Here is a 12,766-nt window from a genome sequence, read left to right as displayed (position 1 = left end):
TTCGGGTCTTGGACAGAGGTCAGAGGGAGGTGTGGCCGCACGGTTTACATTCCCGTGGCGGCAAGGGAGGGCCGGCGGTGGTGGTGGTGGTGGGGACCATGGGTTGGGGGGGAGGGGGGACCATGGGTTGGGGGGGGGACCATGGGTTGGGGGGGGAGGGGGGACCATGGGTTGGGGGGGACCATGGGTTGGTGGGACGGTGTGGACCGAACATGCAAGGTGCAGAGGGAATGGTCTCTGCAGAACACAGATAGGGTTGGGGAGGGAAATATGTCTCTGGTGGTGGGGTCTGACTTTAGGTAGCAGAAATAACAGAGTTTAATGTGCTGTATCTGGAGATTAGTGGGGTGGAAGGTGAAGAGCGCAGGGTTATATTCTTTATTGTGGCTGGAGGGGTGAGGTAAAAGCGGAGGTGCGGGAAGTGGAGGGTATGTGTTGGAGGGCATTGTTGATCAAGTCAGAGGAAAATTATGGTCCTTGAAGTCGGCCTTTCTGGGATGTCCTGGAGTAGGACCCAAAGAGGTTAAACAAATATATCACAGACAAAAGATTAACTGGACCAGAGAATAGGACCCCTTCAAGGTCAACAAGGCTGTCTATGGAAACACAGGGGGTGCGAATGATATGCAAATATTTCACGTGATTTTTACTGGAGAAGTATATGGAAGCTCGAGAGATTGGAGAAATAAACAGTGATAACTTGAAAAGTGTCCATGTTACAGAGGAGGTGGTACTGGATGTCTTAAATTGCATCAAGGTGGATAACGCCCTGGAACCTGATCAGGTGTATCCTGGAACTTTCTAGAAATCTAGGGAAGTAATTATTGGGCCTCTCCTGAGGTATTTGTATCGTTGATAGCGACAGGTGAGGTGCCATTATTTTAAAAAGGTGGTAAGGAGAGGCCATGGAACAAGAGAACAGTGAGCCTGAAGTCAGTGGCAGGCAAGTTGTTGGAAGGGATTCTGAGGGACAGGATATCCATCTATTTGGAAAGGTAAGGAATGACAGGGAGAGTCAATGTGGCTTTGTACATGCACAATTGTGTTTCACTAACTTGAGTGAGTGTTTTGAAGTGACAAAGAAAATTGATTAAGCCAGGCGGTGAACATTGTTTATATGGACATTCAACAAGGTTCCACAAAGCAGACTGGTTAGCAGGGTTAGATAACATGGAATGCAAGGAGAACAAGCCATTACAAAAACTACCTTGAAGGTAGGAGACAGAGGATGATGGAGGGTTACTTTGTGGACTGGAGGCCTGTGAGCAGCAATGTGCTGCAAGGAAGGATATTGGGCCATGAAATAAATGACTTGGATGTGAATATGTGAGGTACGGTCAGTAGGTTTACAGAAGACACCAAAATTGGAGGTATAGTGGACAGTGAAGAAGGTAAGTTCAGAATACAACAGGATCTTGATCAGATGGGCCATTGGAGCAAGGAATGGCAGCCGGAGTTCAATTTAGATAAATGCGAGCTGTTGTATTTTGGAAAAGCAAATCAGGGCAGGACTTATACACTTAATGGTAAAGTCCTAGGCAACAGTGCTGAACAATGGGACCTTGGAATGAAGGTTCATAGTTCCTTGAAAGTCGAGTCACAGGTTGGCGGGGTAGTGAATGCAGCATTTGGTACGCTCCCCGTTATTGGTCAAAGCATTGAATGCAGCTGTTGTAACGTCATATTGTGGCTTTTCAGGGCACTGATTACAGCTCTTCTGGAATTCTGTTTTCAGTTCCAATCTCACTGTTCTTGGAATAATGTTGAGAAACTTGAAAGGGTTCAGAAAACATTTGCAAGGACTTTGCCAGGATTGGACGGTTTGAGCTGTTGGGAAAGGCTGAATAGGCTGGGACTATTTTCCCTGGAGAGTTGAAGGCTGAGAGGTGATTTTATAAAATCATGAAGGGCATGGATAAGGTGTGCCGTCAGGGACTTTTTCCCAAGTTTGGTGGGTCCAGAGCTAGAGGGTACAGGCTTAATTTGAGAGGGAAAAGATTTAAAAGGGATCTAAGGGGCATCTTATTCATGTTGAGGGCATTGCAAGTATGGAATGAACTGCCAGAGAAAGGGGTTGGAGGCTAGTACAATTGCAGCATTTAAAAGGCATCTGATTGGGTACATGAAGAGGAAGGTTTTAGACGGATAAGGGTGAACCGCTGGCAAATGGGACTCCATTAACGCTCTCCGTTATTGGTCAATGCATTGAATACAGAAGCTGGGATGTCATATTGTGGCTGGACAGGACATTGATTAAGCCACTTGTGGAATTCTGTTTTCAGTTTGAATTCCCCTGTTCTGGTAAGGATGTTGAGAAACTTGAAAAGGTTTGAAGAAGATTTACAAAAATGTTGCCAGGATTGGAAGATTTGGGCTACAGGGAGAGGCTGAATAGGCTGGGGCTATTTTCTCTGGAGAGTCAAAGACTGAGAGGTGACTTCATGGAGATTTATAAAATCACGAGGGGCGTGGGTAAGGTGAGCAGCCGGGGTCCTTTTTCCTCAGGTTAGGTGGATCCAAATCTAGAGCACATGGGTTTAGGTTGAGAGGGCAAAGATTTAAAAGGGGTCTAAGTGGCAACGTTTTCAAGCTGAGTGTGGTGTGTGTGTGGGAGGGGCGACCAGATGAAGTAGTGGAGGCTGATAAAATCACAACATTTAAAAGGTTTCCAATTGGGTACATGAATAGGAAGGGTTTTGATGGATACAGGCCAATAGATGATAAATGGTAATCTATTAGTTTAGGATTCCTCGTTGGCACAGACGAATTGGACCGAAGGTCTGTTTCTTTGATCTTAATAAATTAAGATGCATTCCTCTCTTTTGCGGAGAGCTAGCTGAATCACAGATAATTATCCTTGGAGCTGAGAAGGTGAAGCAGTGATTTCGACCTGGTGCAGATTTGGTTCCAAGATCTTGAATTTGCAGAGAGAGAGAGAGGAATTGTTAACACTGTCACAATTTTTAGTAACTACTTTCAAGTAATTGGCAAATAATACAAGATGAAAATGTGAACACTATTTTACTGAGTAAGTTCTGAGCATCTGGAACAGTCTGAACGACAGATTCAGCAAGTATTCTGAAACAGACTTGGAATTTTACTTTTTAAGGAAAGATTTGGGGGGCTATGGGCACATGGGAGGGGACTTGGGACAGATTTGCAGCATCTCCAGAGGGAGTGAGTACAGCCCCAATGGGCTGAATAGCCCCCAGGCCCTGTGCTCTGTGATACTGCCCCATTCACTGTGAATGATGAAGCTCATCTCAGGGCAGAGAGCGGGATTAACCCTCCACTCCCATCACAATGGGGCCCCGCTGATTGACGGCAGCTCCAGACCAATAGGAGGAGAGGGTGTGTCCTGCAGCCAATGGGAGTGAATGAGGGGTGTGGCCAGCAAGACAACACCTGTCCATGAGCTATGCAGGTGCAGTGTCACTGTTTAAGGTTGGGAGAGACAGCAGAGACTGGGACAGAGGCTGTGGGACCTGAATTACAAACTCCCGGTAAATTAAAACCAAAAGAACTGCGGAAGATGTAAATCAGAAACAACAACCAGGAGGTTCTGGAAAATCTCAGCAGGTCTGGCAGTATCTGTGATGAGAAATCAGAGTTAAAGTTTCAGACCCAGTGTCCCTTCCTCAGAACAGATGTTACTGAGAAAAAAAAGTCAGTTTATGTGCAGAAGTTAGTGTAGGGGGAGGATAAACGGAGTAAAGGATAGGTGGGGATAGAGTGAGAAGAAGGGTTGGATAAAGGAATGGATAACGATCTGGCTGGGGGAGGGTGATTAGCTGTTAATGGAGACTGTTAGTGGCTAACCATAGATAGTGTGTAATGGCAGGCTGTGAGAACAAGGCCTGGTGTGTTGGGTGGGGGCATCGACATGAGGTTGTTAACCTATGGTTAGCCACTAACTGTCTCCAGTATAAGCTGTTCCCCACCTGTATCACTCCACGATTGAGTTGCCGAGGACACAAACCTTTGGAATATCCTCCCTAACTCCCTCTCTCTGCCTTAAAGATGTATCTAAAAATCGTTCTCTTTAATCAACATTTCCATCATTCCTGAAGCATTTTCGGAGATTTGCCAATGTGAAAGGCTCCATACAATGCAGGTAGTTGTTATTGTCTGACATCAGGAGAAACACGGATGAGCCCTCTCTCTCTCTCTCTCTGACTTAGTGAACAGCAGCAAAAGTGAGAAGCACTGAGCATGCTCCAGCCCACAATGGGCCTCCGATTATTGATGTCAGCGCAGGACCAATAAGAGTTGGGGAAAGGGGGCGAGAAGTGCTCGTTGTTCCTCCAAACAATCGGAGTGAATGAGGGGCGGGACAATACTCATCCACGTGATAAAGTTCACTGACAGCACAGTGTTGTTGTGACCAAGGCATTGGAAATGTGTGAAGGTGAAGGGCAGGGGAAAGGAAAGACATACTGACCAGGAAGAGAAGGAAATTTTCATGGTATGGGATGTGAGGTTTTACAGAACTTAGTGCACGTTGTAAAACACAAATTTCAAAATCCAAATTCTGCACCATATTCCCTCCCTATAATGCATTTTGCACTCCCTGAAATATCAACTGTGTTTCTCCCTCCACAGATACCAGTGATCAATGGCCAAGCCCCATTGCCTGTGGAGAAGGTGATGTTTGACTTCCTTGTACAGCTGCAGTTCGTGTGGTGAAGGTGCTCCCACAATGTGGTTGGGTAAGAGCTGTTATAGATTACTCACACTGTAACATTGAAGAGTTGACAATGTATGTGCAAATCAACAGTTTTTTTATCATGGTTATAATTCCACAGAAATACTATTGAGAACTTCTGACATAAGGCCACAGATAGGGATATTAGGTCAGGTGATCAAAAGAATTGCCTAATAAGCAGGTTTTCAGGAATACCTTAAAGGAGGAAAGCAGGTCTGAGGGCGATAGGGTGGGAATTCCAGACCGTGTTGCCTTGGCAACAGGAGAAACAGCTAGACAGGTGAAGCAAGGAATAAACACATCGTTGGGAGTCTGAAAGAAAATGAGTTGTCGGGATCTCACAGGTTGTGTGGTGCAGGGAGACAGGGATGTTCACAGCCAGGAATTACATCAAGGGGGAGAATTTTAAATTGTTGCTGGTAAATAGGAGCCTTTTGATGGATCAACAAGTTTTGGTACAAGTGAGCACTTGGGCAGTAGGGTTTTAGATACTCTTGAGATTGCATGTAAGTTGAATGTGGGAGGCTGGCCAGGAGTGTGTTTGGATAATGAAGTCTGAAGATAACACAGGGATGGACGAGTATTTCAGTAAATGAGCTGAGACTAGGGTGGAGTTGGGTGATGTCACTGATGTAGAAATAGTGCTTTTGGAGTTGGGCTGCTCCTCCTCCTCATCACTCCCCCTCCCCAATTCACAGATATTGTTCCTTGTTCTACCTGTCTGTCTTTTCTGGTTATGTCCTTCTCTCCCATTCTGCTACATTTGACCCAACTGTTGTTGGAAAAACCTGCTCCATCCCGACTCTCCCTTTCCTTTCTGAATTCCTTGTATTTGGTGTCCCTTAAGGATCTCTCCTTGGTCCCTCCTGTTTCTCACCTACATACTGCCAGGAGGTGACATTGTCCAAAAGCACCATGTTAGGTTTCACATGTACACTGACAATGCCCAGCTCTCCCTCCCCATCATCCCTCTCCATTACTCAGTTATCAAACTGCTCATCACACTCCCATTACGCGATTGGCTACAATTTCCTGCAACGGAACGTTACAATGGTTAAACCCATTACCTTCAGTTGCTATTACAAATTACTTTCCCTTACTGCTGAGCCCCTCTCTCTCCCTGGGAACTGTCTGAGGCAGAACCACACTCTTGACAATATTGGTCTCATATCTGACCCCAAGGTGACCTTCTGATCAGACATCTACACAATCACAAACACCAGGAATTCCAATCTCTTAAAATGTTGCTTGTCTCCACCTCAAACCAGCTCCATTGCTGCTGAAACCCCTGACCCATGTCGGTGTTGCCTTAAACTTGACGAATCCAAAACAGAACCCGTGATTCCGTGACTGACCCAGAATCTGGTTCCAGACTCCCACACGATGGGAAGCATCCTCTCAGTATTTACCCTGTCAAACTCCTTAAGAATCCTACATGTTACAATGAGATCCCCTCTCATTCTTCCCAAATCCAGTGAGTAGAGTCCCAACTTCTTCAGTCTTTTAAAAGATAATCGCTGCAAACCAGAATTCATCCCAGTCAATTTTCTGGGCGATACCTCTGATGAAATGATGTATTTCCTTAAAGGGACCAAAACTTCTGTCATCACTCCAGATGTGGTCTCACTCGCACTTTATAAAGTTCCTCTCAGGTATATACTCCAGACAACTCCATTTAAACTTGCACAGCTGTTTGAAATGCTCAGCAGGTCATGCAGCATCTGTGAAGAAAAATCAGTTAAAGTTTCGGGTCTGGTCACCCTTCCTCAGATACGTTAACTCTAATTTCTTTTCACAGATGCTGCTAGACCTGCTGAGCTTTACCAGAAACTTCTGTTTCTCTTCCTGGTTTACAGTAGCTTCAGTTGTTTCGGATTTCATATCCTTTAAACTTGCCATCTCTCCTCTAGTATTTGTCATTTCCACCTTGGAAAAAAGATTCACATTTGTTTGGTCTCCCATATCCTGGGAAAAAAGAAACCATGACCAGTCACCCTGTCATTGCTCCTCATCATTGTATAAAGTTCGATAAAGCCACCTAAAGTGTCCAGTGCTGCAGGGAAATAACCTCAGCCTATTCAGCCTCTCCCTATTGTTCAAATGTTCCAATACTGGCAACACCCTTGAAAAACTTTTCAGAACTCTTGCAAGTTTCCCAACATCTTTCCTATAGTAGGGAGACTGGAATTGAAAGCAGTCTGGGGATTCCAAATGTGGCTGAGCCAATAAACTGTACAACTGAAACATGATCTCCCAACTCCTATACTTAATGTACTGCCCAATACCAGCTAGCATACCAAACACCACCTTCACCGACCTGTCTACCTTCAACCACACTTTCAAGGAACTATCAACCCACACTGCATGGTCTGTTTGACTGTCAACACTTCCCAGAAACTTGTCATTAAAAGGTTGAGTCCTACTCTGGTAACATCTTTCTGAAATCAGGTAGACCACAATTGAATGCAGTATTCTAAAACTGGCCTCACTAATGCCCTACTCAGCCACAACGTGCCCTGCTAACCCCTATACTCAGTGACAGAATCCCTACAGCGTGGAAGCAGGCCTTTCGGCCCATGAGACCATACCAACGAGCGGAACAGCATTCCACCCTAACTCTGTAACCTACCATTACCCAAAGCTAATCCAGCTAACCTGCATGTCTTTGGATTTGTGGGAGGAAATTAAGAGCACCCAGAAGAAGCCCACGCAGACACACGGGGAGAATGTGAAAATACCACACAGACAGTGGAATCGAATCGAATCAGCACATTCCATTCAGTGTTAGTGTCCCAAATGCCACGTTCAGCACCTGATCTCCCTGAAACTCTACTTTCCAAAACTATTCAGTTGTTCTGAGCCCTTCAGAAGGAATTAAGGTGAGGAGGAGAAAACAGGAACAGGGTTGAGTTTTAGATCTATAGAATAACTCTCCATCTTCCCCCTCTGTTCCCCCTGTGTCCCCCCACTCTGTTCCCCCGCTCCTCTGTCAGCCTGTTCCCCCTGTCCCCTCTTCTCCCTCTCTTTCCCCCCACCTCCCCACCGTCTCTTCCCCCCTTTGTTGGTCACCACCCCTCCCCCCCCGTTCTTTTCCCCGTTTCTGTCAGCCGCCTCCCCCCCCCCATTCCTCCTGTCTGTTCCCCTCCTCTCTAATCCCACTTTCTGTCGCCACCAATCTCTGTCCCCCCCTCTCCCCACCCATTTCGGTTCCACCGCTTGTCTGCCTACCCTACGTCCCAATCCCCTAGTTCTGTACTCCCCCACTGCAGGGCAAATATCTTGTCTATTTACCCTCTCCATGCCCAGCCTGATTTTAAAAATCTCTTTCAGGTCACCATTCAGCCTCTGCCGCTCCAGGGAAAACAGCCTATCCACCCTGGCAACATGCTATAATTCTTTTCTGATCTCTTTAAAGTTTAAGAACATCCATCTGATTGGAAGGAGAACAGAATTATATCGAATATTGATTCGGCAACTTTTGCAATGTCCTGTACAGGCACAATATGACCTCCCAACCCCTATACTCAATGCTCTGACCAGTAAAGACAAGCAGACCAACTGCCGCCTTCACTATCCGATTTACTTGCTACTCTACTGTCAAGCAACTATGAACCTGCACTCCAAGGACTCTTTGTTCAGCAGCACTCCCCAGCAACTGTATAAGTCCGGCTAAAGTTTGGTTTTCCAAAATGCAGCAGGTTGCATTTTGCTAAACTGAACTCCTCAGTCCATTCACACACCTGATCCAGATCCTCTTGTACTCTGAGGGAATCTTTTTCACTGTCTACTACACCTCCCATTTTGGTGTCATCTGCAAACTTACTTACAATACCTCTTATGTTCACATCCAAATCATGGATATAAATGGCGAAACGTAGTGGATCCAGCACCGATTCTTGTGACACTCCACTGGTCACAGGCCTCCAGCCTGAAAAGCCTTCGAACTTCGGGCCAGTTTTGTACTCCATGCGATTTAACCTTGCTGGCCAGTCTCCCATGAGGAACCTTGTCAAACACGTTACTGACGTCCATGTAGATCATGGCCATGCTCTGACCTCAGCAATCCTCTTTGTTACTTCTTCAAAAAAACTGAGTCAAATTCATGAGTTATGATTTCCCATGCACAAAGCTGTTATCAGTATCCAGGATTTAACTCTGTACATTGGGGTCTGCGTTGCCCAGTTATAGGTGTTAATATTCTGGATGAAGTTCAAGGACGCCAGCATTTTGTCAGTGAGTCTGTATTGAGTCTTGTTAATGTCACCAACACAGGGGAGTTCCTTTTGAAAGGCAGTCCCTTTATCCCTTGCCCACCAGGAGGGAGTGTCCTTACCTCTGGACTCGGAGAATCAGGCTCAGGGTTGAGTAACAGCATCTTTGAAGAGGCTGATTAGTAAACCTGCCCAAGCAACCAGGCCATACTGTCTCCCAGCTGTCCCTGCCTGAGCCTCCAAACAGAACCTTCCTGTAGTTTCTCTCCTGTCAGACTCTCCCATTGCTCAGTTTGTCCAGGATCCCCTCCTGCTGCTGCACTGATCGTGTCCCTCACTGACCTGTCCATCCCCCTGTCCTCCACATTCATTCACTATTCACAATCCCGTTATCCCAGTCCTCCAGCCCCGCCCCCTCCTATCGACAGAGACGGCTCATTGGTTGGCACTGCTGCCTCACAGCACCAGGTACCCGGGTTCGATTCCGGCCACGGGCGACTGTGTGGAGTTTAAGCATTCTCCCCATGTCTGAGCGGGTTTCCTCCGGGTGCTCCGGTTTTCTCCCACAATCCAAAGATGTGCAGGGCAGGTGAATTGGCCATTCTAAATTGCCTATAGTATTAGTTACATTAGTTAGGGGGAGTGGGTCTGTGTAAGTTACTGTTTGGAGGGTCAGCATGGACTTGTTTGGCCGAAGGGCCTGTTTCCATACGGTAAGGATTCTGATATATTGGGCAGCAGCTGCTGTCAATCACCCGGACTCCTGTATGATCAGGAGCACGTGCTGTAGGAGGGGAGACCAGTGCACGGGCGCAGTGCTGACCAACTGTGGGAGTATGCACAGTATAGGTCAGTGTCTGGGAAGGAGGCTGTGGGTGTGAGGGATTAATCTATCATTAGCATCTTCATCCCTCTGGGAGCAGGACCCAGGGGAATGGCCCTTCTCTTGCTACCCTGACATGTAATCAGACTATCAGTGGTGCAGCGTTTTGCAGAAAGTTATCAGAACCCTTTTGTGAAGATTCAGGGTTGTTATGGAAAGGGACAAGGATGGGCCTGCCATTAGAATTCTAATTTGGCTCATTTTAGTCAGATGGGTCTTGGCCAGAGTGTGCAGGAAGCAGTGTATGCAGGATGGTTCTCATCAGGAGCTAGGAAACTGAATTCGAAGAGAGAGTGTGTGAGAGAACTGGGTGTGGAGGAAAGGAGTGGTGGGATTGGTTTGGATTTCAGTTCACAGAAGAGAGAAATTGTGAGACTGAGGTTTAAAGCTTTGGGGGAAACAAGGAAACTACAGTGTAATACTACAATTGTCTAATGAAATTCCATCCTGTATTAACAGTGGTAACTTGTGTACTCTGTTGTATGGTACTGAAAGGGTGGATTTGCGGATGAGAAATTCAAATTGAACTTCATGTTCAGATCTGATGGTTACTTGATCCGTGCCGATCTGAATATCATTGGCCTTTTCATCTGGATGGAAAGGTGTGCATTCTGTCTGTGGGCGAATATTTCAAATCTCAGTGTGACTGGGAAAGTACTGAGACACAGCCAAGTCCATGTCAGCATGGTGAGTGTGGAGAGAGATTTCATTTGTTTTTGAAAGTCTAGAAAATCATGGCACATTTCCCAGGAACAATTAAGCCACAACTTTGCTTTGTAGAAGGACAAGTCTTTAATTAACCATGCAACCAGAAAGACACAAGGATACCTGCACCATGGGGAACACTATGAAAACGGGATTGTTGTAAAGGAGTTCATTCTCGATCATGGATTGTAATCCATTGGTATTGTCACGTCGGTTCCAGCGCCGCGGGGAAATACTGGAAATATGATGAATGTAATGTAGGTTTCAGTTATTAAACTGTAAAAAGTGCAGAACAATTTACAAGGATGTTGCCAGGGCTCAGAGGTCTGAGTTACAGAGAGAGGTTGGACAAGTGAGGATTTTATGTTTAGAGCAGAGGAAACCGAGGGGGTTCTTTTCTAGAAGTGTATAAGACCATGAGAGGCATGGATAAGGTGAATGCACTCAGTCTTTTTCCCAGGAACTCGAGGATTGGACGGCTTGATTGGATCAGTTTAAGGTTAGAGGAGAATGAATAAAAGGGAAGCTGAGGGGCAACTGTTTTACACAGAGGGTGGTATGTATATGGAATGAGCTGCCAGTGAAAGTGGTTCAGGCAGGAACACTCACAACAGGTAAAAGACATTTGGACAAATACATGGATAGGAAAGGGTTAGAAGCAAATGGGCCAAGTGCAGGGAAATGGGGTTAGCGTGGATGGACAGGCAAAAGGGCCTGTCTCTGCTGTAGGATTCTATGACTAAGTGCATTTGCTATTTCTCCCCCTAACTCTGTTGGTACCCTGGGATGTATTCCATCAGGGCAATGAGACTTGTGTACCTTTAGCTCCATTAACTTGCCCAGCTCGAACTCTTTCATGATAATGGTTATTATCTAGGTCCTCACCTTCCTTAGTCTCCTTATCAATTACTGGCATGTTCTTCGTATCCTCCACTGTGAAGACTGACTGCTGTGTACTCATATTCCTGAACCCTGCTGGATAGGAATAACTCGGCACAGAAATCTGAGAGATCTTCTTTGAGTCTTTATTGATGAGACATGGCAGTTACATGGATAGTGTACATGCAAAACACCTCCAGGCAGCATCAGGTAACTCACCGCCTGTCCGATGTTCCACTCCCATTCTTAAACCGTTGTTGTTTGGGACTTTGGATAGAGACTGTCTCTCAGTATTATCTCCATGGCAACGGCAGTTAGAAAGTCTAGTTCAGTTCAGCACTTTGTGGTTGAACCACACACCCCTCCCCCACGGCTCTGTGGCTCCCTTAAGTATCTGACAGGCGCTTCAGTTTCAGTGGGGTATCTATCAGGATTCTGATGTGGAGGAGCTGGGGTTGGGGTGGGGTGGACAAAGTTAAAAATCACACAACACCAGGTTATAGTCCAACAGGTTTATTTGGAAGTACAAGCTTTTGGAGTGTGCTGTGATTTTGAACTTGATCAGGATTATCTCTATGGTAACAGTTAAGCGCTTCAACAATTAGAGGCCATATGTTCCCCACACAATAGGTTCCCCTCGAGCAGTGTAAACTGCTATTCTGGCCCTGGGGATAGCTACTCATCACTTTTCTCCCCCAATCCCATCTCGCTTTCTGTTGATCTTTAAAGTTTTTCTAATCTCCTTGGTCTTTGGCAATTTGTATGCTTTCTATTTCAGGTTGATAGACCCCCTTATTTCCTGAGCCACCCATGACAGATTACTCCTCTTCCTACAGTCCTTCCTTTTCCCTGATATATACTTTTGCTGAGCACTTTGAAAAATTGCTTTGATATTCACCCAATGTGCATCAACTTTCCCACCATAAAGTCTTTCTTTCCCGTCTACATTAGCCAACTCCTGCCTCATTCTATTGTAGTCTCCTTTTGTTTAAGCACTGGATCGTGGGAGTGGATCTAATCTTCCAGCTTTCCATCTGTGTTCTAAGTTCAACCAGACTTCTCAGAATTCTTTTATCGGATTACGAGGTGAGGCGATGTTTCCTGGGTGTTTTGGTTTTCATTGTCAGTGACCTTGGCTTTGTAACAAAGTACAGGATAGATATTCACAACAGAGTATTCTGGACACTGAATGTACGACACAATCTAAAACCATAAATCACTGTCTCTACTCAGTATAAAATTGCAAAATCATTATCTTCTGCACACTTCCTCACTATCTAAGTTTGGAATGCTAATCCACCTGACTATCTGTCATTTTCCGAAAATCTCCTTTGGTGAAGTTGGTGATTTTTGGATTCAGCTTTCCAGTTATTACCGTAAGAA

General features: G+C 45.7%; 1 long non-coding RNA gene across 4 annotated transcripts in view; it reads left to right on the top strand.

The window, feature by feature from the left end:
• The window catches only part of LOC140458550 (uncharacterized), a 41,186-nt gene that overhangs the window by 19,774 nt on the left and 8,646 nt on the right, over positions 1 to 12,766 (top strand). For all 4 annotated transcript variants that reach the window (XR_011953522.1, XR_011953521.1, XR_011953523.1 and 1 more), the window contains one exon: positions 4,603 to 4,709. This is a non-coding gene — a long non-coding RNA (uncharacterized lncRNA). The remainder of the gene's footprint in view (positions 1 to 4,602; positions 4,710 to 12,766) is intronic.

This window comes from Chiloscyllium punctatum, chromosome 33, assembly GCF_047496795.1.
Source record: "Chiloscyllium punctatum isolate Juve2018m chromosome 33, sChiPun1.3, whole genome shotgun sequence".
In the NCBI taxonomy this organism is placed as follows: Eukaryota; Metazoa; Chordata; class Chondrichthyes; order Orectolobiformes; family Hemiscylliidae; genus Chiloscyllium; species Chiloscyllium punctatum.
This window is presented reverse-complemented; position numbering and strand designations above follow the sequence as displayed.